The 7,834-nt window shown below is 35.7% G+C and overlaps 1 pseudogene; it reads left to right on the forward strand.

The window, feature by feature from the left end:
• The first annotated feature begins 2,938 nt into the window (after positions 1 to 2,938).
• Positions 2,939 to 4,955, forward strand: LOC101575194 (annotated as a pseudogene).
• Positions 4,956 to 7,834: the final 2,879 nt, after the last annotated feature.

Below are 7,834 nucleotides of genomic sequence, written 5' to 3' on the forward strand. Positions count from 1 at the left end.
TTATCACCTTTAGAGTCTACAGTGGCATCATGTTTCATCTGTAACTTGGCAATTACCAGTTTCTTCATATTGGTGTATTTACTCCTGTTGAGTCTATTCTTCTCATACACAGCACAGAATTATGTGTTTTAGAAAAGCAACATAGGTAATGTTACAGCCAGGTTCAAAATTTTTTCAATTATGTCTCATAGTAATTTGAATAACTCCAGATTTTGCTGAAACTGTTCTTTAAAGGTCTCTGTAATCTGCTGTTTTATTTATAATTTTACTGAGAAACAAATAGCAATGAGACAGTTTCAAATCAAATTGGTAGGACAGTTTCAATAATTAACACATTGCATACATTCTTCCTAGTGCTTAATTGCTGTACAAGATGCGGACATGATATCCTATCTGCAAAAACCATTAAAACAAATCCCTCTATTCATTAAGAAAATGTAACTATATATCTATCCTAACTGCTTTGAATACACAGATACAAAATGGACATTCATCTGTATACCCTTTTTTTGTTAAGTTCCATTATTTGAATATTATAGGTGTGTAAACTCAGCAAAATATTCTAAAAGAGTCCAGTATCCCATAATAGTATTGGGTCTTCTGCTTGACTGGCAATGTCAGAAATTGTTGACCTGAATCCCCTACAGCTCAACCTAACAGCATGCCTTTACTTCTTACATTTGGTTATTATACTTTACTGCTGGATGGTTAAGACAAAGTAAAGCAGGACCTATGCAACAAGCGTTGTAGCTTTTGGGTCTGATAAAGTCAATGAAATCCCCTCAGGATTTATCCTGAGATCCTGTACCTCAGATTGTAGAACCTTTGTCAGTGTCATACTCACTGGAAGAAAGATAGCCTCTTTAACAAATGGTGTTGGAAAAACTGCCTCTCTACATGCCAAAAACTCAAACTTGACCGAGGTCTATCACCATGCACTAAACTAAAGTCAAAATGGATTAAAGATCTAAACATTAAAGCAGAGACACTAAATCTCCTAGAAGAGAAAGTGGGAGGAACTCTTGAAGAAATAGGGGTAGGCAAAGAGTTCATGAACAAAAATCAAATCACACTGGAAACAGTAGAAAGAATTAACAACTGGGACCTGCTCTTATTGAGAAGTTTTTGCATGTCAAAAGAAATTACCAGCAAAGTGAAAAGGCAACCCACCAATTTGGAAAAAATCATGACAAATAAGTACTCAGACAAAGATCTGCTCTTCAGAATCTGTATAGGACTAAAAAACACTAGGGCCCAAAAGTTTAAAGACCTAATCCAGAAATGGGCATTTGAGATAAACACACTCTTCTGAGAGGAAGAAATTAAAGAAGCAAATAAATAGATGAAAAAATGCTCCACATCACTAGCCATCCACGAAATGCAAATTAAAACAACATTGAGATATCATCTCACCCCAGAAAGAATGGCTGTCAGAAAGAAATCAACCAACAACAAATGTTGGATAGGTTGTGGGGAAAAAAGAACCCTTCTCCACTGCTGGTGGGAATGTAGACTGGTGCAAATGTTATGGAAATCAGTATGGAGACTCCTTAGAAAATTTGAACTAGAAATCCCATTTAAACCAGCTATTCCTCTACTGGGAATTTTCCCAGAGGAACTGAAAATATCATATCATAGTGATATATGTGTGCCTATGTTTGTAGCAGCACAATTTGTGATAGCCAAATCTTGGAAACAACCAAGATACCCATCACCTGAGGAATGGTTGAAAAACATGTGGTATTTTCACTCAATGGAGTATTATTCAGCTATTAAGAATGATAAACTCAAAGCCTTTATTTTGAGGTTGATACCACTTGAACATATACTCATAAGTGAAATAAACCAGACACACATGTGTAAATATTGTATAGTTTCCCTAGTATAATAACTCAAAAGAACAAATATGGTCTGGTTTCTATCTGTCTCCATCTTTTCAGGTTACTCTTTCTATTGCTGATGGTAGATTTTTATGACTTCTGGATATAGCACACACACTTCACATCAGAACTTTGTAATTATTCTTTCCTTTCTGGAATATATTATTTAGACCTATATATTCTTTCTCAACATTCACAATGATTGGAACCCACTCAGAAAGTCTTTCCCTGATCATCCTAGTATTTCCAAGACCATGTCATTACTTTCACTGCCAATTGCAATGAGTGATATCATTTATAGTGCCATTTCCCTCTTTAAATTATTTTTTTATCTGACTTTTCTGGTTTTGCTTCTCTCCCATTCCCATTGATGTACAAACTTTCCAAATGCAATGCCATATTCTCTTTTTCATACTGTTCTCTTTTTAGAGAGAACCGTGGTAGACATATACCAGGTAATAGACATATACTGATTCAGAAATATTTGTTGCCCATTAACATGTAGTTTTCCCTCTAGACCTAATACACCTTAAATGACAGTATGGTATGCATTGTAATTCATGCTATTTTCCATTGATTTGTGTAACATCATAATTGGTTTTGGAAACATTTAGCAGTAATTGATATGACATCAGAAGCAGCACACATTTAGAAGACCAAAATGATGTATTTTAAGCTTGTTTTTAGCATTACACATTGCTGTCTGCACTGTAGTTGCTTAGCTTACAGATATCAGCATATAGAGTTAGTCAAGGTGAGAGTTCTACCCATTATCAGCTATTTTCAAGCACAAATTTCTGGCTTCTCTTCCTCTTCCAAGTGAACAAATAGAGGCTGCAGTGGCTTCTAGAACTGGCAGACCCTTTCACCTCCTGGAGACAGCTCCGGCATCCAAGAGGACAGCTGCCAACTGAAGGTTTTTCTCAAGGACAATGCGGCCGCCTGCTTGCTGAAAAGATGAACAGCTCTCAAAAGAGCCATAAACAACTGAAGGATGGGCATCATTCCATGTGTTAAAACCCTGTTGAAAGGAAAATAAGGAAGCCTGGAGCCTCAGGATGAATCAATCTAGATTTAGGTTAAGTAATGGTGGAGAAGAACCCTCATCTCAGGATGGTAATGATTGGTAAAGTGGGAGAAGATGGCAGCAAGAATGCCTCCTTAGAGAAGAAACTTATTATCAGTTTATTAATGAACTCAGTGATGAAGATTATTGGCTAATGAGAGAGATAACAATCTTTTAGTCACTCCTGGAGAAATAATGTCACAATAGCAGTGGTTAGATGGAGTGAAGGAGAAGCTAGCATCTCCACGTGACTTGAGAAATGGGACAAATAACAACTCAGAAGTCCCTAGAGAAAGTTTGAGTGAAGATCCTTTGCTAGAATGGCTTCACACCTTTTGTCTTACTGGCAATGTGACTCTAATTGGACAAAATGGGAACCAAACTTGGAGAGAAAACCCAACCAGTGGAGAGTTTTGGTTTAGTCTGGAAATCCACATAAATCATGAAAATAGAGGATTTAAAATTCATGGGGAATATGAGATGGGCACTTCACATCCAGATATTATAAGATCATATAAGAAGTAGGCAACAGAGATCAACTAGTCCTGTGGCTAAGAGAACAATTAGCCAAACCTCAGCAAATTTCAGCTGTGGTAGTTCCAACATTCCAAGGACTAGATTTGGGTTGAGGAGGCAGAATTCAGTGGATGAATCACACTCTCCACTGGGAAGGTTAAGGAGTAGAACTGGGAGAATTGTTTGTGTTCCCAGAAGTAGCACTTCACGCAATAATTTTAGAAGTCAAACAAGTCAATCAGGTGGTAATGAACTCAGACAAAGGGAGGGACAGAGATTTGGAGCATCACAAATTTGGGAAAATGGGCCTAGAACTAATGTTATGGTGAGAAATACAAACCACAGATTAGAGCCAATAAGATTGCAGTCTACTTCCAGTAGCCAAAGCCACTCACCAATTCAGCAGCAATGGTATTGTTTATAATTCCCAAAAGAAAAGTAGACCTTCACAGCAAACTAGTAGGAGGTCTGTGAGGAGAAGAGGTATAATTTAGGTCTTCTTGGAACCAGATAGAGAACACAGAGGCACTACATATTCCCAGTTCCCTAAGTCAAGACTTGTGTCAAGAATAAATTGTGTCAAGGCTTGTGTCAAGTAAAAGAAGGGAAGGGTTCAACTAATCCTCACCTGCAGTTCAGTAGCATCTAACAATTACAGTGGGCCTTCAAGTAAGAAGGGTTCATCCTGGAGAAAATAGAGATCAGGATAGTATTTCAAATAGGATCTGAACCAGAGCAGGGTTGGCAGAAAACACAGTCACTGTTGAAAGCAATAGCAGGGGATTTTGCAGAACTATTTCTTGTTTAGAATGGTCAGGCATTCTAACCTATGTTAGTACCATAACAGTGCCTCTTCATAGGATTTCTGAGAATGAGCTTATTGAGATGTTCTGTGGCTTTTTCATCAACTTTTAGGTACATCATAACTGGGTTGGGAGAATTGACTTCTCTAATGGAGGCAGAACCAGAATCAGAAATTCAGAGAAATGGTCAGCATTTGCCAGAACTTAATAGTTTTGGTACAGCTGATGACAGTAGCCAGCGAAGTGAAATTTCTTCTCAAAACAGGTGATCCCAAAGAGATAGCACTGAAATGCCAGGTGAAAATGAGTCCAGCTGGCCTCAGAACAGAAGCAGTGACAATAGAATTTGCAAGCAGTTGTAAAATTCAAAGAGTTTTGTAGAAACTGGAACACTATCTATTGTTTGCCTTTCTCACTTCTTTTTATTAAATGAAGGTGATGATGATCAAATACATGGTTTAACCAAAGAGCATATTGATAGTCTTACTACCTGAACTATGAGTATAGCAGCATTGATAGTGAACTAGGTAAAACTTGACTTTCTAACTGGAAACAAGCTCAGGCTTATACCCTGTATGAACTAATTTCACATTTACTGATGGTTGTATTGACCCATGGCTGTGAGAGAACTGCACTTGCCCAGTCTGTGGGCTTCCTGTTTTAGATTCTGGTATAGCAAACAATGGGTGAAATGAAGGAATCTATTCAAATATTGTATTTTAATAGATCTGAGTGTGTAAACATTCTTTCATGGAGTTGTAATGAGCTAACCAGGACGAAAAATAAGATTATAGTTTGAACTATTTTTGTGTGCTTTTTTTTTTAACTTGTTCAGACTAGAATTTATATAAATTCAAAATAAAACTTTTGGGGCCAGGAAAATGGTTCAGTGGAATAAGTGCTTCCCTGGCAAGTGCAAGGGTCTGAGTCAATCCCAGGTTCCAAATAAATAAATAAATAAATAAATAAATAAATAAATAAATTATTAAATTATCCAGAAGTACAGCTTAATGTTGCTAGAACCAAATAATCTCTAAAATGTTTTTATTTTGGTAATTTTGTCATACTAAGCACCTTTGTATCTTCACAAATCAATGAGTTAAAAACATTCCTCTTTTCATAGTATTACAGCAGACTTTACTTGAGTATTTAAGTTTCATAAACTTAGTACTATGTCTAGCCATTAATATCAAAGGTTTTCAAAGAATGTTTGGACTGAATGTTTACTATGTATATTTAAGTTACCTGAAATGATAATTTAATATACAACATACCATTTATATATATATATATTTTTTCTTTTTTTTAGATTAAAATATTTTGTCTAAAAATTGTAAGTCTGAATTTTTTTTCAGGCATTCAACTCAGGACCCTGTACTTGCCAGGCAAGCACTTATTCTACTGAGCTATCTCAAGTCTGATTCTTATTTAAGGTTTTGGGCTAATATTGCATATGGCGTAATGTTTCATATTGATAAAAATCATCTCTGAAAACAGATTAAGTTATAATTTTGAGCTAAATATAATTTATTGAAGCATATTTGACAATCTGACTTACTAATATGAAATACTGAATGAGTATTTCTTTATTCAGAAATGGAATGTGGGAAAATTAGAACATACAGATTGAGTTAAGCCTTTATTTCTTTGAATTTTAGAGAAGGGTCTACAGGGTGTTCAGGTTCTCACTACTAGATTGGACTCATGGTAATCTGCCTACTTACAGTCTCCTAAGAGCTAGGATTACAGGTGCACACCACCACATCCAGTCTCAATTGCCATCTCAGTGTCTTGGTGGAGGGGCCAGAAAGGCAAGCCCAGGGATCGAAGCCCAGGTCCCTGCATCTGCTTGCAGGTGCTATAATCCACTGAGAAATTTGGCCAGCTTTTAAGCTTTTTTTTCTTGAAATATGCAAAACTTTTTGGGGGTTAAATAAGGTATACAGTATGCATGGTTTCTGAAATTTAGTTTATGAAAATCTAAAAAGTCTATAAAGAATTAAATGAATGGATAATACATTAAGTTCACTTGGAGTTCATATAACTCCAAAAGAAAAATCCTGAAAAGAATGTAGAATTTATCTATACACAAAGAATGCACTGAAAATCTATTTCTATCAATAAATAATAAAAGAAAGAAAAAAAACCTGATGGAAATTCTTAGAACCATTACCTTAACCATCTTGTTTATGTAAATATATGGTCATGCCCTACCATTTTTCCTAACTTCTTTTTTCTCTCTCTTTGTTGTTTACTCCTTAAATTCTCTCTCTCCATTTAACTGTGTTATACCTTGCAGTTTTTGTTTCTTCTTTTGAGTTCTTAGACTAGGGAGATAATGCGATATTTACACATGTGTGTCTAGTTTACTTCACTTATGAGTATGTCCTCGAGTTGCATCCACTTACCTACAGAGCCTTCAAGTTTGTTTCTCTTTATAGCTGAATTATACCCCATTGAATAAAAATACCACATCGTTTCATCCATTCCTCAGGTGATGGGCATTTTGGTTGTTTCCAAATTTTTGCTATCACAAATTGTGCTACTATTAACATGGGCACACATATATCACTCTGACATAATGTTTTCGCTCTTCAAAAAAATGCTTATAAAAAGTTGTTAAAAGTAAATAAGAGATAAGGAAAATAAAATGTCATAGGATTGTCCTGTTGCAATGTTGTATATGGTTTGATTTCTAAATTTCTGTATAAAAGATGTGTAATTTTATTTTAACATTATATAGGGATTTAAGTTTTATAATATCAATGGTTGTTTGGGAAAATAGCAGTTCCATTTTATGTCTAAGGTATTTAATATTCAGACAGTAACGTTAAGTTTAATGGCCTTTGTTACAGGGTAATGATATTTCTAAGGTTCTCTTCTAGATGTTTAACAACTAAAGTTTTCAGACCAAAAACTAGAGGGATCAATGAACTAAAAGAATAGCCAATATTTTGACCCTACCTCTTCAAGGTCAGAGAGAACTCAGAACATAAAAGAACCTCTGCTGTGACATCCTGTAACTAAGTGGTGTCCAAAATTTTCTGATCAAGGAGATTATTGGGCCACACAAGAAAATGATCAATGATGTATAGTATGCCTAAGGAGAGCCATCTAGAGAGAAAAAATTTTCTCAGGTTTTCGCAGAGAGCAAATTGTTCAAGCAATGGCCATGACTCATCTAGATGGATAACGCTGACCAAAGATACACAAGGTACTGTACATGGTTCCAGGGTAAATCCAGAGGGGATTTGAATGACTTTGTCAGATAGCAAAAGTTACATTTTTAGTTATATAGGTCTTGCTTTAACTTGTTCTTAACCATCCAGCAGAGAAGCATAACCATAAGATGTTAAAAGTAAAGCTATATTAATATGCTAAGCTGTAAAAGGTTAAAGGCAACAACTTCTGACAATTTCCATTAGTGCTGGTAACTCACTACTATTATGGACTATTGGACTACATTGGGTTATTCTGCTGAACTCAAGTACCCTTAATCTTTGGTCTGGCATCATGTATGAAAAGGTCCTTTAAAGTCTTCTCCAAATATGTCTTCTCTAACTGCAGTG

This window comes from Octodon degus, unplaced genomic scaffold, assembly GCF_000260255.1.
Source record: "Octodon degus isolate 3935 unplaced genomic scaffold, OctDeg1.0 scaffold00071, whole genome shotgun sequence".
Taxonomy (NCBI): Eukaryota; Metazoa; Chordata; class Mammalia; order Rodentia; family Octodontidae; genus Octodon; species Octodon degus.